Source organism: Fukomys damarensis, unplaced genomic scaffold (genome assembly GCF_012274545.1).
Source record: "Fukomys damarensis isolate Sample0158 unplaced genomic scaffold, DMR_v1.0_HiC HiC_scaffold_23, whole genome shotgun sequence".
NCBI classification, from domain to species: domain Eukaryota; kingdom Metazoa; phylum Chordata; class Mammalia; order Rodentia; family Bathyergidae; genus Fukomys; species Fukomys damarensis.
Genome location: NW_022900935.1, coordinates 52,462,193 through 52,487,932, shown reverse-complemented (window position 1 = coordinate 52,487,932; position 25,740 = coordinate 52,462,193). Strand labels below are relative to the sequence as shown.

The 25,740-nt window shown below is 34.1% G+C and overlaps 1 protein-coding gene across 7 annotated transcripts in view; it reads right to left on the bottom strand.

Annotated features, from left to right (window-relative positions):
- Positions 1 to 25,740, bottom strand: part of Cep112 (centrosomal protein 112) — a 521,506-nt gene that overhangs the window by 213,428 nt on the left and 282,338 nt on the right. The gene's annotated exons all lie outside the window — the stretch shown is intronic.

The window sequence follows — 25,740 nt, the reverse complement described above, 5'->3', positions numbered from 1 at the left end:
GCTATGCAGTTCAGGCTGGCCTTGAACTCATTATGTAGCCCAGGCTAGCCTTAAACTCAAGGCAATCTTCCTTCCTCAGCCTCCTAAGTGCCGGGATTACTGGTGTATGCCACTATGTTCAGCTTATTCTTTACTTTTAATTATCAAATAATCAATTTAAATTATTTTTAGAGTAATACATCGTGCTAGTACACATTTTAACCACATATGGTTAATATTGAAGGCAAAATATTACTATTTTATATCATATTAAATAATCAAAATGAGTTGCCTATCATCATATTGGACATGATAAATATACACATTTGGATTTGGGCTTAAAGGTTAAAAAATTCATTAGTTCAATTTATGATCCATGACAATCAATTTTCCTGTTGTTGTACACAATACCCAACACTCACAACTTAAAAGAGGAAAGGTTTAATTTAGTTCACTTTTTTCAGTTTATGATCACCCTGCTTCAAGGCAAGAACATCATGGGAGAAGGACAAGAAGGAGCAAAGCTGTTCATGGCAACAGCCAGCAGAGCAGAGCAACAGTACAAGAGAGGAATAGCCAAGGGGTTGTATGTAGCCAAGAAGATGCCTCCACACCCTATACAGACACAATCATGAGCATAATTTATAATCTCTGAGGCATTTTGTAATCCAGTGAAGTTGGCATATCAGGACTAATGGTCACAATTCATCCTTGTCAACTTCACACCCATACAAATCTCCTTAAACCATACTTAATATCCAGAGAAAGCCAATATTAAGTTCATAATTCTGCCTAATACAACATCCTATATACAAAAATAAATGCAATAATACATTCTTAAAAGTCTCAACAGTTCTAAAATACTAGCATTTCTGAAAAGCCCAAGCACAAGTCTCTTATGAAACTCTTAGATGTGAATCTATGCCAAAAAAAAAAAAGGCAAGTTACAAAATCCTAAAGTATAAAAGCAGGTAAACTTTTCCCATTCCAAAAGAGGTATATAGAGAAGAGAATAAGTCAAAGCAAGACTGAAACCCAGTATGACAAACATTTAGTCCTACAGCTTCGTACTGGCATCCAGGGCACACAGTAGTAAAACACAAGATCAAAGGGAACCCCTATGGCCTTGCTGGTTGCAGCCCAAACAGCCTCTCTCTTTGGCTTCCTCCACTCACAGCCTGAAGATTTTTTTCAGCCGATAGTCCATATTTCTGACATTTCTGACTTCCTAGGGTCTCCACTACTCCTTTGACTTGATTTTCATAGCTTTACATACTGTCTTCTCAGGGGCTCCATTCCTGGGCTCCAACACTTTTTAGATCTGGGTGGAAGCTTCCTTGACTCCATAATTCTTACATTCTGCATACAAGTAAAACTAGAATCACAAGGATGATGACAAGATTGGCTGTCAGCAGAAACTATTGCCAGACTCCCTTGGATCACAGCTGCAGTGGATTTTGAGTGCATGGATGGCTGCAAACAATGAAAAGGATGCTGGGGAACAATTACCTCTGAGGTCTTTCTCAAGCAGTGTTCCTAAGTGAAAGGTTCTCAAATGAAGAAGTGCTGATTTTCACCCTTAAGCCTACAATGCATGAAGCTTTGCTGATTCCTAAAATGCCCTCAAGGTATATTTCTTCTTTGCATTGCACAAATTACTTTTTTTTCTTTTAATGAGACTATTATCTACACTAATCTCTATAGCAGCCATATCTCCTTTAGCCCCAAGTTTACACAAGGTTCCTTCTAGGCCCAAATTGAAGTTTTTCAATTTTTTCTGCTCCGCTTTTTTACCTAATTCTCTCTATACATCTAGCTAAAAGTAGCCAACAACACCCTTACTGCAGCTCAAACATTAGCCTGTCTTCAAACTTCCTTCACCTGATTAGTACGCTGCTCTGAATCTTACTCTCCAAGTCTCCGTACATGTGCAAAATGTAGGCAATTTTTCTGTCAGAGCATAATATACATGGCCTCTACTCTAACTGCCAATAGAATACTTATTCCCAACTGAAACCTCCTGAGCTAGGTCTTTCCTGTCTGCAATCCTATGAGCATTCTGGTCTTCTGAGTTCTAACCAGAATCACCTATCAGACTCTGTTTGTAAACAGAGTCTATAGTTTCTCTAGTCAGTATGTCCAAACCTTCTACCTCACAAACTAGTTCCAAAAGCATCTAAACATGGTGAGATATAGTCACAGCAATGACTCAACTTCTATGGCTCTAATTTGCTTGGTTAGTCAGCTTTCTCATTGATGGACATAATAACTAACACAACTGAAAGGAGTAAAAGTTTATCTAATTTTTGAAGTCTATAATTGACTGGCTCTAAGGCAGAACGTCATGTGGGAAAGATATGAAGGATCAAAGACTGCTCATTTCATGGCGGCCAAGAAACACAGAAGGGGAAGAATGCCAGAAAGGAATGAGCAAGGGATTGTATATAGTACCCAAGGCCAATCCTCCATGGCCCACACAGACACATCCAGGAGCATGTTTTACTAATTTGCTAGCCATTTCTTAATCCAATGAAGTTGATGTATCAGGATTAAAGGTCATATGATCTTTTAGCCTTCTAACATTACTTTATAAATATATCACATGTGGAATTTCTCCCATAGGAACTTTGACATAAAGGAGAATTTAACCTTAAAAGAAAACCCTGATCTCTTCCTAGAAAAAAGCACCAGAAATAATGACGTTATTCTACCAAATTAAATATTAGATACCAATTAGGTCTGTTGTGAAGTAAGACAAATGATATGTAATAAAAGACTTTGTACAGGCAATAGCAGGATCAGATAATATGAAGAGACATGAATGAAAAGAAAGAAAATGGTAAAAGGCTCAGGGGAGATTTGAATTCAGTACAGTCTAAAGTAGAGTTGCTCATAGAATGGTACTTTTGCTTTACTGTAGGTCTAGATCTCTCCAGACTTTTTGATCTGTAGGTAGTTAGTGATCTCTGGTCAGGTACATCAGTCATTTTTTTTGTCTCTTTCAGTGTCCAGCCATCTAAACACCCATCACCTCAAAGAATCATCTGTTAAGAAGCTAGGCTATCTACATAAATGAGCCTTTGGCACCCATTTCTGAAGATCTATGTTCTCATATATAAATGAGAACTATCAATAAAGGAGATCTATCAGGAGGCAAAATTTACAGAGGAAACTATGTTTGCACTTTGGAGAAGCAGTCCAAGCTCCTGGTTTTCTCCTCACTGCTTAATAACAAGGGCCCTGACATTATTATCTTCCTTTCTTCACATGAGTTGACTGGTTAAAATTAATAAATAGCACCTTATGAAAGTGGATAACATTTGGTCAGGTATTGTAAGTATTACAGGCTTCTGAGAACAGGATATCACAAAGTTCATACTGTACATCATATGAATTATGGAAGGGTTGGGGTTACTGTCAACCTCTGTGGGTTCCAGGAACAGGCAAAGCACTCCCTGCATCTTCACCATTTCAGGGACCTAAATGATACAATACTAAAAATGTCTCAGATGACCAAAGATTTGAGAAAGGGCTCATCTTAATGCTTGGTTGGTTTCATCATGTAGAACAGATTAGAATTTTTACTCTATTTAAGTATCTAGTTAAGAGGTGTTTTTGTTTTTTGTTTTGCTTTTTACCTTTTATTCACTTGGGACTTCCATTTTACCTCATACATACAGGACAGAAAAATGCAGCTGGTCTGCATGGCTGTATGTGAATGAGATAATTAGCTCATTATCAGTAACACAGAGCAAGAAGTGTGTGTACTACACTAAGGATGGCAAGTTATGTACATATACCTATACAACTTTAATCTTCCTTTGAAGATTTTGAAAATACTCCAGGACCATGAAATAATCCATGGTCACTATTTTTTAATACCAATTATCACTGTGAAATAGCATATGTACAAAATTTAAGGGATTAGGATAAATCTATGGTGATCACATTGACATACTGTAAATAATTTTGAAAAATATTCACTGCTATCTACTGTTTATTTTAATAGAGGTGATGTATTTAAACTCTCCACATTTATCTCTTACTTTTTATTTAATTATAAATATAAACTTAGATTATAATGAGTTTACTATATAGTAGCTTAATTTATTACTACTTATTTTCCATTTTAATGTGTTTTTATACATCTCATCTAAGAAAATATACTCAATTATATGGCCCTAATACTTCATTGACACCTTTGTCAAGTGAAAATATTGGGAGATAACCTTCAGGCAGCTGCCAGCTTATGAAGGAAAAGAAACAAAAATAACTTGTGGCTGCTTTTCAAATAATTTTGAGAGAAAAAAAATCCTGATGACCAGACTTGAAAAGATAGACTTTTATTAGTTATGATACATAAATTAAGCATACAACACATTTATTATTTAATATAAATTATTATTACTAATATATTTTTAAAATAAAAGATATTTCTTCCTTTGTACGTCGTTGATGATCCTTCCATTAGTTTACTAATGAAGCAAAACATCTGACTCTTACTAATCTAGAACTTTTATTCCATCAAAATGAAATGTCTAATTTTATTTTTAACGAAAAAGCTACATTCAATGAAATATACAATTTTGAGATTTTGGTTTAAAATATAATATTGATGTTTGAAAACAGAGATTCAGATCTCAAAGGACAGCATACACATTGAAAAGTCAATTTAGGAAAACAATGCAGTATTAGCAATAATTTTTTGGATGGGTCTAACATCAATTTACATCATGAGGATTATATCATACATACAACTAATTATAGTATACGTTTATGATTTAAAAACTTAAATTCATCTAAAAAGTTTTTAAAAAACATACCGAACTATATAAACTGTACTGTATAATTACAGCATACAATATTCATTTTAACACTTTTTAAAATAGTAATTTTAAATTAAACTAGATGTTAAATTATTATCTAGCCAAGGTAATATTTTTGTTATGAGTTTTTAAATAAAAGTCTATAATTTTATACTAGTTTTACAGGGCTGCAGCTTTACAGTGTGCTCCCATATGTCACAGGAAAGATAGACAATTGATAATAGGAGAAATGAAAAGCATGAAAGGATCTAGGAAAAGTTACAGAAAAGTCTGGGCAAGAAACCAGGTCTTCAGATTCCCATGGAAGCATATTTTCTATTTTTAAACTGCTACATCTAAGCTGCAAAGAGAATTTTTTGACTCAAATTATATGTATTTTATCAAGTGGAAAATATTTTTAACCCCTTAAGTGACTAAGAGATATTTAGAAATGAAGCCAGCAGATCTACCTTTAAAGTAATTTAAAAATTGCTGAGATCCTACATTATTTTTGAGATATTTTAAGTGCATTTCTGCGTTTAGATTCTTGTTCAACTGTTATTTGGCCTAATAGTTAAAAATAAAATCATTAGCCCAGTTTGTGGGTCTGTGAAAATATTTGCACTACAACTTATAAAGATGAGTTAGAGGCTTACATTTTTCTGAGCTTCAAAAAAAATCAGTTTTCAAAGAAATTCTACACAAGATTCAAGTGGTATACCACTGTTCACAATGACATTCCTAGATTACCTGACAAAGAAAAGGACACAGCTTAACAAATAAAAAAGGCAAGAAAAACTTAAATTTGGTTTGAAAATTTAGAGCAATTCATACTCAGTTTTGGAACACACTATAAAGGTCTACTGTTAAGATGGAAAAATATTTTTACTTGCAAAGGAACACATCCCCTCTAAATAGAGATTAAAAAAAAAAGACAAAAGAACAACAAACAACAAACAGGGTGAAAATACAGAAGATAAGTCCTCAGTAATTTACATGCCTTTCTGGAGGAGAAAAAAACTTCAAAGGGAAAGTACAAATGTTATGAGTCACTAACTGGCAAACGCTATGAATGCATTTGTTTTTGGGTGAGTAATGACAATACTGCTAAAGACTCAACTGATGTTGAAATTTCTAGTTTTATTTTACAAGACTCACCCAAATAATCTACTTAAAAATAGTCTTGAAGAAAATGAGTAAAGAATCTTTAAAATTTTTTTTTAGATTCAGTTGAAATAAAAAGAGGAAAAAGGAGTTTCATAATATATCAGCCTATTTTGGAAATTTGCAAATGGAATACTTGCTACACTAAATATGACCATATAGGAGCATCTATTTCTATACATTATATAAATAATAGAATCACAAAATATAAATGTATGCTTTATATTTTCTAGACTCAAGCAGAATTACATAAGTAGAAATATTCTACTTGAGAATGATGAAACTAAATTAATGAAACTTCAAATAGCACTTTTAATAATCTTTTTAAAAATTTGAATAATTTCTTCCTATTTCACAATACCTATTATACATTTAGTCCTTATTTACATTTCAGTTTCTCACACTAGAGACATAATATGATATTTAAACATATGTGTTAGATTTATTTTACTTATAAGTATGGTTCCAATGTGCATCCATTTACCAACAAATTTCTCAAGTTTATCTTTATGGCTGAGTAGTACATTTTCTCTCTCTCTCTCTCTCTCTCTCTCTCTCCAAGATTTAGCTATTATAGATAGTGTGGCTAAAAAAAAATATGGTTTGATGCTTTTAGTTTTTTTGGTAAGATACCCAGAAGGGGGATAGCTAGGTCAAGTGGGACATCTAATCCTAGTTTTCTGAGGAATCTCCACAATGATGTTCACAGTAGTTGCACCAGTCTATATTCCCACCAACAGTGGAGAAGGGTTTCTTTTCTCTATAACCCCACCAACATTTGTTATTGGTTGATTTCTTGATAATAGCCACTCTTTCTGGAGTGAGATGGGATCTCAGCATTGTTTTGATTTGCATCTCTAGAACAACCAGTAATGTCAAACATTTTTTCATACATGCATTTGCTGTTTGCATATCTTCATCTGAGAAGTATATATTCATCTCTGATGGCCACTTTTGGATTGGGTCTTTAAATTTGGGGTGGTCTGATTTTTTAATTCTTTTTATGTTCTAGATATTAGTCCTTTGAGGAATAACTAGCTAAATTTTTTCCCACTCTGTTGCTTGTCTTTTCTCTGTTTTGGTGACGTCTTTTGCTGTGCAAAATGCTTTTTAATAGGATGAGATCCCAGTTGTTGATTCTTTGTGGTATTTCCTGTCTACTGGGGTTTTGTCCATGAAGTCCTTACCTATACCAATGTCTACCTATTCTCTACCTATTCTACCTATTCTCTCTTCCAGCATACTTGGTGATTCTGATTTAATATTTATATATTTTATTCATTTTGATTTTAGTTTAGTGCATGGTGAGAGACATGGAAAATTAAAAATATATGTACTTTAAAAGTCAACGCATATGTATTATCCACAACTCACTCTGATGCAACATTAGGGATAATGAACAACCCTATGTGTTTCCATCTATATATTGGAAAGATGCTCTTTATAGCATCTCAAAGAACATAAAAGTAAATTTTGTGTTGGAGTGTTTCTAGGAATGACAAGTAACCTATGTGGCCTTCGAAGAATAAAATTCAGGCTGAATTCTTCTTTACTACAAACTTTCTTCTCTACAGGATGACATTCAAATAATTGGAAAGTAGATTTTCAGTACTCTCACCACTTACTATCATTTCCCTTTCTAGGAAGGCAAAGTTTTGACCTAGGTTTTTCTTCCAGTTCTTTATTAGCTATCATAATCAAAATCCTCTATTTACACAAGACAACAACTGCCCACATGTTACACAGGTGTCATTAAGAAGATACTAATTACCATGCTAAAAAAAACCCATATGATGTTCCTAAAGCAACAAGTTCGGAAGTTTTGTTGCTTAATTAAATATAAGAAAATCTAGAGTACAGACATCAATTCCTTAATATTTTCAAATGAACCAATGAAAAGAAGGAGTCTGCTGGTTATGTAAAAGTTGACTCAGTGGCTGCCTCACTCAGAATTAATGGCATTCCTCTCCCATTACATGTACTTTTTGTACTCTATGTACACCTTGGGCAAATAAATTTTTAAATATATGCGGAAATTAACACAAAAAGTTTTAAGTCAGTACTATGTAAAAATGAGACTCACTTGTAATTTAAGTGTGCAATAGGAAACATGTCAGTTTTATCTAAAGGAACAATTGGAAAAATAATATTGTTTCACCTGTTTTCTTTTGAAGCAATTGATTATGTGAGAAGACTAGTTTTTTTTCTTGTCTTTTCACTAATTGTATTTACAATAATGTAATTCTTGGCAGATCTTCTTCTGGGAACTTTGAAAAGAGCTTAAGTATCCATTAAGGCATTGTGAATATCTTCAGTATAGCATCATGGCATCCCCTGTACCAAGGGGATATGGGGTATCTTTTTCAATCACCTGGATCTCAAAAGATAACTGAATTACCAGGTGGAACACCTAAGCTATTCCTTATGTAAAATTCCTTCTTTATGCTTAGGATTTGGCCTCAAAGGAGAGGGGTGTTACTCTATTTATGAAAGAACCCTGGATAACTTTTACATCAACGGAGTATCACCACGATACTGGGAAACAATAATATAACTTACTAAAAATAATAATTTGTAATTTAGTATGTGATTCATTAGTGCTCCTCTATCCCTAAAATGAATTCATTTAATATAAAAAGAAGTTAAATGGAAAAAAGCCAATGCAAATAACCCCCAAAATGCAGTAACTTAATCTATGGTAACATTATTTGCCTCTGATTACAAATGTAAAATATATGTTTTAATTATTTAGCTTTTTACTTTAAAATTACATTTAATTTTGTTATTTTTTAGCTGGGCTCTGAGAAGAATTAGCATTAAAGAGCTATTTAAAAATATATTCAAGTATATATATGTAAAAGGTATAAATAGTTTCATAATAAGACCTGGCACATAGGTATTAAAATCAAGGATATAGTGTGTGATTAACACAGATATCAGAAAAATGATACAGTATAAAATAAAGGTTTTAAGTTAATTTATATTAGGATTTAACTCTCATTTTTAAGGATTCCATTTACTAGATATATTAACATCTTTTAAACTTGTATCCTTGCATTGGGTAAAACTAGGCAGTTATAAAATTTAAGTATATGCAATATGTTACAATCTAGCTACAGACATATTGATTCTAACAACATTTAAATTAAACTAAGAACAAAGCCTACCTATATCTATACCATGAATACCCACAGATTTTGAAAACCCAATAAAAATTCTGTAACTAAATTTAGAGATGAATAACCAAAAAAATAAAAGTGGTTTTAAATATTGTAACACTAATATTTTAATTGATTTAAATAAATCCAAGCTAATAAACATTAACTCATTTTACAATTGGTATTATATAGTAGCTCTTCTAAAATCATTCTGCAATTACAAAGTTCTACCCATGTAACTACCTAAAACTTTCTTTAATCAGTATTCAGCCAGTTTCCAATGTCTCCTAGTTAAAATCACTGGTAGAATCCTAGCTGCATTTTCTACTTACCCAGTGTATAGAAAAAAAAAAAATCTTACAAGACAGATAATTCATGAGACTATTTTCCATTTTATTAACCTAAATATTCAGAAACTCCATTCACCTTTTCTCTTGCATTTCACCAAAAGCACAAATTTACTCTGCCATCTACTCATCGGATCATTCCCTGCATAACTCAGGATAAGCCCAGGCTAAGAAAGGTCTTATCTCCATAAAGGGCTCACAGTCCTGAACTTTGGTTATGGGTCTGTCAAGTTCACCTGCCTAACTAAATCACTTTGTTACCCTCAAATCACTCCTACTTATTTGCCTTAAAATGTGAATTTTTGACCTTATCTACGCTCTTAAATTAGTTACTACCTCCTTGCCAAATCATTTTTGTGATTAGATTATTGACTTCTGTAATTACTGACTTCCTTTTCCTTTTCTGTCTTAACTGCCTGGCCTGGACTGTTGATAATCTTTCTTTGACCTCTTGATCTGAATTTATTAACTTAAAACTGGTCTAATTTCTACCCACGATCTGTCTAAATAATTAATGGTCCATATTAATGTCTAGCTATCCAGGTTATACTCTCCTCCCTCTGTGACCCCCTAAAGAACTGAGATTGCTGGATTTATTCTCAAACCATTTATTGAGCTATTCATTCCCTCTTTATACTTAAGAAAATCTAAGTTAGTGCTATACATGAAAATAACTACCTGCAAAGTGCTGAAATAGAAATGTATGTTGCCATGGAAACAGAACTACATTTATGACCTAACCTTTATCCTATGCAGTTCCAAAGCCAAGAACTAGTCAAAACAGAAGCAGAAACCTTACTAACAATGTGATCAAAGCAATAATAAATTGCATATTACTTTTATTAACAGAAAATTATATTGAGTTTTTATTGCCTTGGATTTGAGTATATATCATATACTAATTTTATGTTATAAGAATTTTTCCAGTTCTGTATAATTACATTGGAATGTGTACAATAAAGCAGATGCTATTAAACTGCTATGCAGAATACAAACTACATCACTTAACACTGCATGGAAGAAAAAAAAGCATTACGTATATGTAAACATATGTGTTTGTGCACATATATTCTGTATGCTTTGAAATTTTATAAGCAGTTTCACAGGCTTACTTGAAATCTGTATAATAAATATGTAGGTTATTATTTTCATTGAAAGGATGAAATAAGTGATCAAAGAGAAGGGATTTAGTTTATAAATCTACAAGTACCAAGTATCTGGTTGGCACTCAGCCCCTTGACTTTCTTGCCTTTCCATGTCACAGCACTACATTTTAAGTAACGAAAGCATCTTGAGAAATTTTAGAGAGTCTACTTAGGATCAAATGATTAGCACAATTCCTCTAGTTTTTAATTAAAGTCTTTTTAAATTTTTTATTTATTTTGTTGGCATTGGGGATTGAACTCAGGGCCTTCACACTGAGCTCTATGCCCAGGCCTGAGCTTTAGCTTGGGATACTCTTGCCTCCACCTCCAATTGTGCTGGAATTACAGGCATGCACCATGACGCCTGGCCAGTTTTTCACTAAAATCTTCAATGACAACAATGAGTTTTATTTGACAGTTGCCAGCTGGATCAATAAAACTGAATCAACTAGCATGTCAATACTAAAGAAATCCTAAAGAAATCTAAAATAATATTAGAGGAAAAAGTACATGCTGGATTCTTCCAGATGGAGTTATTTTTCCCATGTGTTGGCAAATTATCTCTCTGAAATAATGCCATTTTATTCATGTTTGTAATTGTACTTTTCTTCAAATTTTATTGCATCATGAAATTACATTTCAACAGGATGTTCAAGATTTATTAAGTTTGACTTAATAAATCCATCTTCTGTTGATTTCCACTAACATTTCAGTTTTCTGTGCGATTCCTATTTTGTAAAGTGTTATTCTTAGCTGTTTTTCTACCTAGATTTTATATCTTCAACTCACTAATAATGTACAGATTTTTTATCTTCAACTCACCATGACTGTGTCATGGAGATTATCTAATATACTCTCTATATTGAAGAAATTATGCCTATGGATTATTCTTCATCTTGGCATATTAAAAACAACATGTCAATCTTTGTTAGGCATGTATGGGCCACCACAGTGGAGCAGTTAGACTTTCCCTATCATACCTTAACTGTTCATCCTAATAATTACTCAAAATTATATTTATCCTTATCTTTCTAACTCTAAAAGGGACATTTTTGTTAAATTAACTATACAAATACTGTATTTACCATTCTTGTAAAAACATACTAAACAATGGTAGAAAAAGTATTTTTCACGGAATGCAAGTTGGCTGCATGCCATAGTATCAGATGCAAGTTGAAAATGTTTGGAAATATCTCCAAATTTCTCAGAAGAAATTTATTAGAAATTAGAGAGTGTGAATTTATACAAATATTTATAAATGTAATTCTCAGGACTACCTCAGAATAGCAAATACATATAGAAAAAGGTAAATCTGGTCATTTCATTGATAAGAGTTTTCTTATTTTCACCTTAATTTTTAAAGTTTAAAAATATGCATAATTAATCTGCACATTTAGTTCATAGGTAGAGCACTTGCACAGCAGGTGTAAAAGCCTTGCGTTTGATTCCCAGCATCTTCCAAAACTATACAATCAAACAGACCAGAAGGAGTCTTCATGAAGACAATAGTACTAATGGTTTCCCATGTTTAACCCACTCTCCAGAAGTAATTATGCCTGTGGATTGTTTCAGTTGTCTGTGTTTAACTGCTAATAACTATCACCATACCTTTATACATTACATGCATATTAATTTATCCATTACCGATTGACTTCCTGCTATGAAAGATAAAGATTTATCTTATATCACGTACTTTCTCCTTTTCACCAGTTTCAATGCAAACTGCATCACCATTTTTAATTCCCTTATTGATTAACATTATAACTTCCAATAAAATAAGTAAATTTTTTCCACCAATTATAGGTGGTATCATTTAATTCCTCTTCATACAATGAGTACATTAGTACTTCCCGATCTTCAATGTGACTCCTTCTCACAGTACTATTATTAGCTTTTCTTGTTATCTGCACTTTTATAACACTGGTAACATGTCTATAACCATGAATATATTTTCTATACTTTATACATAAATTGATTTCAAAAGGTAAAATTTAATATAGAGATTTAATCATTATTCAAAACACAATATGACCCCAGAAGCTCAGGCAACAAAGTCCTCATGGGGACACATCACCATTCCCCCTTCCTTTTTTGTGTTATTTCCCTCATCTTCCTCTCCCTCCATCTCTTGAGTCCCTTCCCATATGCTAAAGAACTTTCTCACTATTTCCTATTGTCTATAAATTATTTTTTTATTTAATAATTGAGGCTTCTCATCTAAGAGAAATTATGTAATAAGTTTGTGTGTCTGATTTATCTCACTTAACATTATAATTTCAAGGAACATTAATTTCCCCATAAATGACTCAAGTTTTCCTTTTTTATGGCACAGTAGTACTCTATGGTGTAAAACTATCACATTTTTACATCCATTCAACTGTGGATGAACATATAGTCTTGCTTCCAAGATTTAGTTATTATGAATTGTTTTGCTATAAACATGAGTGTGCATGTATCACTGTAATATGATGCCTTTAACTCTTCACGAACCATACCTACAGGAGGAATAGCTGGTCAAATATAATTTCTAGGTTTAGATTTTAGAAGAATCTCCATACTGATTTTTATAGTGGCTGTACTAATTTACACTCTCAGCAGCAATGAATAAGGGTTCATTTTTCCCAGCAGCTTCACCAGCATTTCTTTATGATAGCCAATCTTTCTGAAGTGAGATAGAATTTCAGTGTTGTTTTAATTTGCATTTGTTATATGATCACTAGTGTTGAACATTTAAAAATATATTTAATGCTCATTTGTACTGTTTCTTTTGAGAGGTATCCATTTCAGTTGCCCATTTTTAATTAGATCTTTTAATTAGAGGGGACTAATTTGTTGAGTTGTTTATATATTCTAGATATTATTCCTTTGAGGAATAGCTGACAATTTTTTTTTTCTCATTCTGTAGGTTGTCTCTTCACTCTGTTGAGTTTGGTTTTTATATTTTGCTGTGCAAAAGCTTTTTAATTTGATATGATCCCATTTGTTGGTTCTCAGTATTATTTATTGTGCAACTGCCGTTCTGTTCAGAAAGTCCTTGCCTACACACCTGTGTCAAGAATTTTATCTATTTTGTCTTACAGTACATTGTTTATGTTTTAGTATTTAGAACTTTGATCTAGTTTGGAGATCTTTCCATTTATGACAGCATAAAAAGAAAGACAACCTAGTATGATGTTGTTTATATGTATAATTTAAAATAGTCAAGAATAGAATACTAGTTGTCATGTTTTGCGAAATAGGAAAATACTGGTAAAAGGTTATAAACTTTCAGTCATGAAAGATGGTTAAGTTTAAGAGATCTAATATACTAAGACATTAGCTTTTACATAACCTCACCTAAAGAAAAGGGGGAAAAAAAGGTACCTTTGAAATATTGGATGTGCTAATTTGCTTGATTAATTAACAAATGTAGTTATTTACAACATATATGCATGTTAAAACATCAAGTTCTATACTTTAAATACATACAATTATCTGTCAATTATGTCTCAATAAAACTGCAAAAGACACACAAATACACACATTATAAAAATTTTTCTCTTAGTGATCTTTGACCTATTTTATTAACTGCTAAGGGATGATTGAGTAAAAGAATAGATGTACAAAACAAATCCATACACACAAACATGGAGAATGGCATGTTTGGAAGACATTCATCAACTGAGAAGACCTTTCAACAACTCTGGAGCACAGAAAATAGGATTATATTGGGATACTTGATAGAGAACACTAATAGCAAAAACCCCTATGAAATGTCACAGTGTAAAATAACTTCTGACATTTGCTTTGTTTAATGAGGGAAGAAACACTGTAAAAGCTATATCTAAGGGGGAAAGGTTTCAGAGGGCTGGGAGACCATCTATCCTATAACTCACACACAGATGGTTACCACACAGATGGCAAAAGTACCAGTAAGAGATGAGAATAAAGACAGGCCCCTGAAGGTCTAGAACAGAGGAGGTTGGACCCACCCTAACCTGTACATTATAGGGAGTCCAGGTGAAAAGCTGAAGGCCCTTCCCTAAAACAGAACTTAATGAATAATCTTAACAAACCCATGGTTTCCAATGTGGATTCAGCAATCTCAAAACAATGTCCTCATTCTAGCATTTAAGGGACCTGTATTTTAATCACCTTTCACCAACTCAGAACTCTCTAAATCCCCACCCTGGGAGAGACATATCAGGAAGTAGGATGGAAAGGAAACACTACAGAAAAAATCAGCTATCTACTGTCCCATCTGCAGAAAATTGAATAATGCCCTCCTTCTCCTAAGTTATGTCCACGTCATAATCATCAGAATCTATGATTATGGTACCTTATATTCTATAAGAGAATTTTTCCAGATTTGATAGTTATGGACTTTTAGATAGAATATTATCCTGATAGTAGACCTTTGTCTGAAGCTGGTAAAATTTTTTTCCCACATTGTAGGTTGTCTCTTCACTGTGTTGGTTGTTTCTATTGCTGTGCAGAAGCTTTTTAATAAGATGAAATCCCAGTTATTGATTCTTTGTGCTAGTTCATGTGCGATTAAGGTTTTTTTCATGAAGTCTTTTCCTATGCCAATGTCTTCAAGAGTTCTACTGAACTTCTCTTCCATTCGGTTTAGAGTTTCTGTTTTAATATTTAGATCTTTGATCCATTTTTATTTTAGTTGAGTGCATGGTGAGAGATACAGGTCTAGTTTTAATCTTTGGCTAGTTGAAACCTAATTTTTCCAGCATCATTTATTAAAGAAGCCATCCTTCCTCCAGTGAGGGTTTTTGGCTATTTTGTCAAAGATGAGGTGACTGAATGTGTCTGGAATTGTTTCTGAATCTTCTAATTTGTTCCACTGATTCTTGGGTCTGTTTCTTTGCCAGTACCATGCTGTTTTTATCACAAAGCTTTGTAGTATAGTTTCAAGTAGGAGATTGTGATACTCCCTACCTTATCTTTGTTGCCTAGAATCACTTTTGGTATTCTAGTTCTCTTCTTTTTCCAAATGAATTTTTGGACTTTTTTACAAATTCTGTGAAGTATGATGTTGGAATTTCAATTGGGATTGCACTGAATCTATAGAGCAGTTTTGGAATGGATTATATATTATGGACCCAGGATAATAACAAAGGTTACCAAGGGACATCATAGTGGGTAAAATGCATCCTATTATATTTCCTAATGAAAATATGCACTTTAGCACAATGTTAACCAGCTGTGCATCTCAGTAACTGCACTGGGAATACAGGAAGCAATCTTTTTGTACACCCACTTGGTACATGGCAAGGTGTGCACATGTGTGTCAAAGGGAAAATGGATGACTTTTACTCATGTTATGTGCTCTTATATTTTTGTGTATTTATAATTTTAATTACATGTCTTCTTTTGATTGTTCTAGTAAAATTAGCACAGTTCAGTACAATGTCACATGAAAATCCACTTTCACAATTTTGGGAGGAGGTTGAAAGTGAAATTCCACTCAGGGGATTCTGCTACAGATGATGACTTGGATCATGTAAGCCAAAGAAGTAAGCAAGATATGACAGAGAGAAGTACAGAATGGAGACCTTGAATCAGATGAAAGAAAAAAGTAAGGTAAATAAATATTTGATCAGTCAAAATTCTAAAAAATGATCATATATACCTGAATGATCCAATGTTAGAACTAGGTCAGAAAATGTTACTACTTTCTTGCCAGGGGTGAAACATATTGGATGGAATCCCAATACTATGATTCAATGTTGGAAATGTTTTGTAACAGGTTATAAGTTATAAGATGTTTTGAAATATACTAATAATGAAATACAAATGAAACATTCTACATACATCAATAGTAATTCTCAAAAGTATACTTATCATGATATCTCATCATCTAAACTAAAAGCCTTCATAGCAGGACTTTATCACTGCAATTGTCAGAATCTAAAAGATTTATGGAGAAGTGACAGATATGGCACTGAGATTTTTACAACAATAATGACATTCAAGGATTGGGTTTCTTTCAAAATTGCCTACATTTTGATAAGAAAATCTGCCAAGAAAAAAAAAGAAAAAAGTCTGTTTTGTTTGTTATTTGAAAGCTTTGTTACAAACTGTTGAACAATTTGTGTACTATCTGAATACATGACAATTGATAAACAACTTGCAGCATTTTTTGGGTTGTTGAAGGTTTCAGCAATATATGCCAAATAAGCATTTAAAATATGGTATAAAAATATATGCCCTAGTAGATGTAAATATATGCCCTAGTAGATGTAAATTTTACACTTTGAGTTTAGAAATTTATTCTGGAACTCAGCCTCCAGGTCTTCCTTCATGCAGTAATAAACCATATGATGTTCTGAACAGACTTCTTGCACCTATTTCAAAAAGTAAGCCAAAGGTCACATTCAACAACTGGTTCATGAGTTAATCACTGATTTTATATTTACTAAAAAGAAAAACCAACCAACCAAACAAACAAACAAAAACAACAAAAAAAGCACCAGTTGACCCAGGGCTCTGCCCCAACCCCAGTGGCTTAGAAATATAGACCACATCCAAGGGCCCACTTGGAAAAGAGCTATACAGGTGCAGAAGAAATAGCCAGAGGCTCACCCTGATACCATTGTGAAGTGCACAGAGATCCTAGCCAGAAGTCTGCTCAGATAACAGGAACTGGGGTGCACAGCCTTCAGCCAAAAGCAATCCCAAACAACAGGTACATAGGGGCCCCAGAAAAAGGAATACCTAGATACCATCCCAAGTGTACACCAGGCCCAGCCAGAAGCCCTCCCAGACAAGGGTGAGCTCAAGGATCCAGAAGGCCACCATTCCGAACCCAGAAATGGTGTACTGGTGAGTAGAAGAGAATAGTCTGCTCAGTGGCTTGCTGAGAATTGAAGACCAATGGGTAAGCAAAACATTGCCTTAACAAAGGCACAATAAGCTGCATCTGATGAAATGAGAGGACATGTAAACAAGTCCTAAAACGAGACTTTCAGATCACCTAAGGCAAACCCAAAGGGGAACAAGAAAGAACAATCTGATACTCAACTACCTGGACTCCTTGAACTGGCAACAAAAAGAGGACTTGGAAAAAATGAAAACAGAAATAATTTCTCACATAACAGCAGAGGTTGTGCCTATAGTGTAAGACATGATTAGAGTGGACACATTTAAAAAATAGAGGAGCTGAGGAACATGATGGAAGTGCAACATATGAAACAAATGGAATCCATAAAACAGATGCAAACAGACTTCCAGGAGATTAAAAACTCCATTGAAAGTTGACAGCAAAATAATCCATTGTGAGGACAGAATTTCAGATATACAAGATAGGATTGTAGCCGGGGATTTAGCTCAGTGGTTCTGCCCCTGCCTCTCAAGCACAAGGTCCTGAATTCAATCCCTAGTGCCAAAAAAGAAAAAGAAAATAAGTTTGCAGTTAGTGACTGTGAAATGAAAAATTTCTAAAAATAGTAAAGGACAATGAGAAATTAATCCAGCAACGCTAGGCAACGCAAAGAATAACAAGACTGTCCCTTCAGCCCAGCATACCACAGGAGAGGAGCAGCAGTTCGTGAACCTCTGGTAGGCCCACCACTTCGACCCAGCATGCCAGAGGAGACCAGCTTCAGGGCACCAGTGCAGTAGCGTTTGGTTCTGCCCTACTGGTGAACAAGAGAAAGAGGGCCTTTCGGAGGCTCCTAGATAAAAATTGAAGCCCACTAGAAAAGTGAAGAAAATCTGCAATAAAGGCACATCAAATCACCATAGTTGGTAAGTCGGAGGGACCAGTATCTCACACTGGAACCTGGTCTAACTTCAGGGGAAAGACAGCTGGAACCTGCAGTAGAAACTTGCAGAGTTCAACCCTGCAGGAGATCAGAGATTTCAACTTGGACCTTGCAGACAAAAATTAGAATGAATCTCAGGGGACAGCTGGTGGCTTGCTGAAACTAATTGACTTAGATCTGCATACTTCTGCCTGTGCTGTCTATTGTGTCAACAGAGGCATACCCTGGAGGAGGACCTATATTTCTATTTGTATTTTTCATTTTCAAAGTAATATTTTTCTCTTATCTTTAATCATTTAAAAATGTATTTATCTTTTTCTTTTCTCATTTTTTTACTGTTTTAATCTTCTTTTTCTTACCTTCCTTTCTTTCTGTTTCTCTCACTTTCTCCCACCTTGATCTCCATTACTCCCTTTTTGTTCCTATTCCTATTCTAATTCACATTAATATTCTTTCTTTTCCTTTTCCTCTTTTTCCTTCTCTCAACTTCCATTAATTTTAAAAGAAAGTGACTATAGTCTCTAGCCCCCCTACTGTTGTTAGTTTGTTTAGTTCTTGGGTATATTTTGTTCTTTCTCCTGTTCTCTTCAACAGCTCCCCAGACTTTGTTCAATCTTCCTGTATCCTCTGACCTCATTTCTAATCTTCTCTAGGCTATCTATCCCCCTCAACTTCTTCTAAATCACCATCTGGAAGGACAAAGTTGCTATATTAAAGAGTTTATCACTATAAACATATTTTGGGCTAGTCCTTTATTTGGATTTAATTCACACAGTTAAATGTGATAGATTAATAACTACCACAAATTGTCATTTTCTAAGCTGTGCTTGATGCTATTTTGTTGCTAACTGTATCACTTGGGCTAAGGTATTGTGATTGATATAATCAGTTGTCCTCCCTGGAGAATGAAAGTGAGAATGAGATTGCCTCAGAGACATTTGAGACTTAAAACCTGAAGATCATATATATCTGGAAGATTGAAGTGTTAACCCAGGAATTAAACCAAGGACAGGACCAGTGACAAAAATAGAAATGAGAAGGCATTTAAACAAGACACAAACACAGACTTCCACCCCACCAAAGGTAAATTCTGGGGGAAATGAGGTGGAAAAGTCTGACAGTCAAGCATCTGGACACCCTGAACCAATAGCATAGATACACGATATATGAGGCTCTAGAAAAATTTAAAACAGAAATAATTACCCAGATAACCACAGAGATGATAAGAAGAATGAAAGACATGATTAGAGACTCTAGAATAGAAACAGTTAAAAGAAATAGTTGAGCTCAGGACCATGATGGAAACCATGAATGTCCAGCACAGGAAAGAAATACAATTCATGAAACAGATTACAGATTCAGATAGATATCCAGGAGATTAAAAATTCTACAGAAAGCATTTGCAGCAGGATGAATGAATGTGAAGATAGAATTTCAGATATAGAAGTAGGATTGTGGTCAGTGACCATGAAAAGAGAAATCTCTAAAAAACAGTAAGAGACCATGAGAAATACATCCAAAATCTCTTAGATGATGTAAAGAAGAATATAAGACTAATATAAGACTAATAATATAAGACTAGTAATATAAGGCTAATATAAGACTAATAATATAAGACTAATAATAGACTAATAATATAAGACTAATAGATTATAAGGATAATATAACACTAATAATATAAGACTAATAAGAATAATATTAGACTAATAGAGGAATAATATAAGACTAAGACTACCACGAAGTAGCAGGAGAAAGTTCAAATGACAGAAAAAAACTGTTCACAGAATTATTGAAAGAAAACTTCCCAAACAGAGGAGAAAAATATGACATAAAGAAAATTGAGGCATATAGGACTCCAACTAGCCATGACTAAAAAAAATCTACACCTAGAATATACTAATAAAGATTTCAGAAACCCAACAGAACAAAATACTACAAGCAGTTAGAGAAAAGAAACAAATCACATGCAAAGGAAAGCCTATGAGAATCACAGAAGACTTTTCAACACAAACTCTCATGTGAAGGAGAGCCTGGAGTGAGGTATTTCAAGTCCAATAAGAAACAAGCTTGAATGTAGACTGATGTATCCTGCAAAACTGTCTTTCACAATTGAAGGGAAAATACAATACTTCCACTAAAAAGAACACCTGAGAAATTTCATGAACACCAAAGCAGCACTCCACGAATTCTAAACAATATCCTGGAAAAAGAAAATGAAGACCACAACTCCATCATGGGCAAAAGAGCAAATATGCCAGGCAAGGGAAAGAAATTAAAGGGAAAGAGGGAAAAATAAAAAAAACAAAAGAACCAACAACAGGAAAACAACATGACAATGACAAGTCAATACATAACAGTTATAACCATCAATGTTAATGGCCTCAATTCACCAATCAAAAGAAACAGGCTGGCAGATTAGATTAAGAAGCAAAACCCAACAATATGATGTATACAAGAAATCCACTTAGTCCACTAAGGAATTCATATACTGAGAGAAAAAGGATGGAAAATTGTTCTCCAGACAACAGGAGCCTGGAAAAAGGCAGAGTTGGCTATATTATTTGTAGGCAGAATAGTTTTCAAACCAAAACTAATTAAGAGAGACAAAGAAGGCCACTACATCCTTGTAAAGGGAACAGTACAAGAACAAGAAATGACAATCATAAATATATATGCACTGAATACTAATGCCCCCAACTATACAAAACAAACACTAATGGATATGAAAAACAACATAAGCACTAATGAAATTGTAGTGGGGGACCTCAATACTCCACTGACACAAATAGACAGATCACCTAGACAAAAAGTCAACAACAAAATAACAGAACTGAACCAAGTTTAGAACAAATGCACTTAGTAGATGTCTACAGGGTGTTCCACCCCACAAAATCAGAATATTCATTCTTTTTGGCTGCACACAAGTCATTCTTCAAAATAGACCACAGACTAGCTCATAAAACATGCTTAAGTAAATGTAAAGGGACTGAAGTTATCCCCTATATATTATCAGACCATAGTGCAATTAAACTGGAGATCAACAGCCTAAGAAACTGTAAAAACTTCACAAACACATGGAAATTAAATAACACCCTGCTGAACAACAATTGGGTGACAGAAGAAAATAAAGAAGAAATTAGACAGTTTCTACAATTAAATGATAGTGCCAATACAACATATAGGAATCTATGGGACACAGTGAAAGGAGTTCTACAAGGGAAATTTATACCAATAAATATGCATTTAGGGAAACAGAGCAAGCTCAAATAAACAACATAATGCTTAACCCTAAACTTCTAAAAAAAAAGAAGAGCAAGACAAACCAAAAACTTACTCAAGGGAGGAAATTATAAAGATCAGAGCAGAAATTAATGCAATGGAATATTAGAGAACAATACAAAAAAATAAATGAATAAAGAGTTGGTTTTTCAAAAGAATAAGTAAAATCGATAAACTCTTAGCCAACCTTATTAATAAAAGGAAGGAAAAGGCTCAAATGCGTGCAGTTAGGAATGAAAAAGGTGAAGTCATAATATATCCATCAGAAATCCAGAGGATTACCAATATTTACTTTGAAAATCTATACTCTAATAAAATGGAAAATACAGAAGAGATGGACAGATTCCTAGATAGATATGAATTTCCAAAGTTGAACAAAGATATAAAAAGCCTAAACATTCCAATTAAATTCAGTGAAATTGTAAATGTAATTAAAACATTACCAATATGAAAAGCCCAAGCCATTATTGTGGAGCCAGTAATGGAGGTGGTGGTAGTTAATACTGTCATGTTTAGCTGGTGGTGATGAAGATGATAAATATGACCTTATAGGTATCAGGAATCATAAATTGGTTTGCATGTATCATATCATTTAATATTCACTAAATGATGCAGATAAATTTCATCCTTGCTGAATTCTACAAGACATTTAGAGAACTATTGCCACTACTCTTTAAATTCTTCAATGAAATTGAAAGGGAAGCAATACTTCCAAATTCATTCCTGGAAGCAAGTCTCACCTTGATTATTACAAAATGAGGGAAAGACACCCCCCCTCAAAAAAAGAGAACTACAGGCAAATCTCTCTAATGAACAGATGAAAAAAATCCTCAATAAGATAATGGCAAACAGAATACAGAGGATTGTCAAGAAGATCATACAATCTGACCAAGTCAGATTTATTTCACGGATGCAAGGATGGTTCAACATACATACATCAATAAACATAATACACTATATCAACAGAGTCAATAACAAAAACCATACGATCATCTCAATAGATGCAGAAAAAGCATTTGACAAAATTCAACACCTATGCATGAAAAAAAAACCCAGAGAAAATTGGAATAGATGGCCTTTATCTCATCCTGATAAAGGCTACCTATGAAAAGCCAACAGCCAATATCATCCCAAATGGTCAAAAACTGAAAACCTTCATGCTAAAATCGGGAACAAGACAAGGATGTCCACTATCACCATTCCTGCTCAATACAGTTCTAGAAACATTAGCCCCAGCAATTAGACGAGAGAAAGAAATCAAAGGAAAAAAGACAGGAAAGGAAGAAGTTAAACTGTCATTATTTGCTGACAATATGATACTCTACATAGAAAACCCCAAAAACTCTGCCAAAAGACTGCTAAACTTAATTGACAGGTTCAGGAGACTAGCTGGATAGAAAGTCAACACTCAAAAATCTATTTTTGTACACAAAGAACAGACTCACTGAGAGAGAAATTAGGGAAACAATTCCTTTCACAAAAATATAAAAAAACATGAAATATCTAGCAATCAATCTATAGAAGAAGACAAAAGACCTCTACACTGAAAACTATAGAACTCTAAAAAAAAGAGATAGAAGAGGATATAAGAAGATGGAAAGACATCCCTTGCTCCTGGATAGGAAGAACCAACATAGTAAAAATGGCAAAACTTTCAAAACTACAGATTCAATACAATCCCAATCAAAATCCCAACAGTGTATTTCACAGACCTTGGAAAACAATCCACAAATTAATTTGGAACCAGAAGAGACCTAGAATAGCACAAACCATTCTAGGCAACAGAGTCATGGCAGGGGTATCACAATTTCCAACTTGACACTATACCAAAAAGCCACTGTGATAAAAACAGCATGGTACTGGCAAAGAAACAGACATGAGGATCGATGGAATACATTAGAAGATGCAGAAACAACACCAGACACACTCAAGTACCTCATCCCTGATAAGGAAACAACCATCCTCACTGGAGGAAAGACAGCCTCTTTAATAAATGGTGTTGGAAAAACTGGCTTTCAAGTTGCCAAAGATTAAAATTAGATCCCTATCTTTCACCATGCACTAAAGTAAAATCCAAGTAGATTAAAGATCTACATATTAGATAGAACTCTCAAAGACATTGGCACAGGAGAAACTTTATGAAAAATCCTCAGTAGCATGAGAACTTGTACAAAGAATCAACAACTGAGATCTCATTGTATTAAAAAGCTTTTTCAGTGCAAGAGAAATCACCAACAGAGCTAAGAGACAAACTACAATGTGGGAAACAATTTTTACCAGCTGTTCCTCAGACAAAGGACTACTATCTAGAATATATAAAGAACTCAAAAACACATTCCCCTCAAATACAAAGTCCTAATTAAAAAATGGGCATTTGAAATAAAAAGACATTTCTCAGACAAACAAGTAAAAGCAGCAAATACATATATGAAAACATGTTCAACATCACTGGTCATTTGAAAGATGCAGATGAAAACAACACTGGGATTCCATCTCATCCCAGAAAGAATGGCTGCTATCAAGAAATCAACAAATGACAAATGCTGGCAGGGCTACGAGGAGATAGGAATCCTTCTTCATTATTGGTAGGAGTGCAGACTGTTGCAGCCACTGTGGAAATCAATATGGAGATACCTCAAAACTAGGATTAGAGTTTCTATTTGACCCAACTATCCCTCTGCTGGGTGTCTTTCCAAAAGATTTAAAAGAATCACCACACTTACATATGTGCACCCATGTTTTTAGCAACACAGTTTGCAATAGCTAAAACTTGGGAATAATCCAAATGCCCGTCAACTGGAGACTGGATAAAGAAGATGTGGTTTTTCTATAAAATGGAGTACTACTCAGACACAAGGAATGAGAAACTAGAGACATTTATAGCTAAATGGATGTACATTGAGGCTATATTCTTTTTTTTCCAGCTTTAATTGAGTTTATTGGTGCATTTTAGGGATACAGTACAGTTACATTCATTGTTGGGATCTTGTACCTCTTCATGACAAGTCTTGATTCTCATTTTGTCCCCTTACCTCTGCCCTCCCTTCACCCCTCCTCCCCTCCCCATCTACAAACACTTTATTTTCATCTTTTCATTCTCTCACATTTTTTCTTTTCCCTTTTTACTCTTCCCCTACCCATCCCACCTTCCCTACACCTTTAGCTCCTTTGTTCCTATTTCTAAATCTCAGTAATCTTATTAGAATCTTATGCATTGCTGCAGATTATTTACACCAGGGAAACTATTCAGTATTTACACATGTGTGACTTATTTCACTTAGGAGTATATCTTCAATATGTATCCATTTTCCTATGAATGAATCTATTTTCTCATTCTTTATGGCTGAGTAATATTTCATTTTATAGAAAAACCACAACTTCTTTATCCAGTTTCCAACGGATGGGCAAATAGGTTGTTTCTAAGATTCAGCTATTACAAACTGTGCCGCTATAAACATGGGTGTACATACTTCTCTGTGATTCTTTTAGTTCTCTTGGAAAGATACCCAGCAGAGGGATGGCTGGGTCAAATGGAACCTCCAGTCCGAGCTCTTTGAGGTATCTCCATATTGATTTCCATAGTGGTTGCACTAGTCTGCACTCCCACCAACAATGGAGAAGGGTTCCTTTCTCCCCACAACCCCGCCAGCATTTGTTATTGTGTGATTTCTTGATAGCAGCCATTCTTTGTGGGGTGAGGTGGAATCTCAGTGTTGTTTTCATCTGCATCTCTCGAATGAACAGTGATGTGGAATATTTTTTCAAATATTTTCTTGCTGCTTTTACTTCTTTGTATGAGAAATGTCTGTTCATTTCGGATGCCCATTTTTGAATTGGGGTTTTTATATTTGGGGGGACTAATTGTTTTGAGTTCTTTATATATCCTTGGTAATAGTCCTTTGTCTGAGGAACAGCTGGTAAAAATTTTTTCCCACATTGTAGATTGTCTCTTAGTTCTGCTCATAGTTTCTTTTGAAGTACAGAAGATTTTTAGTAAGATGAGATCCCAGTTGTTGATTCTATCTGCTAGTTCCCGTGCTACTGAGGATTTGTTCATAAAGTCTTTCCCTATAACAATGTCTTCTAGAGTTCTGCCTAACTTA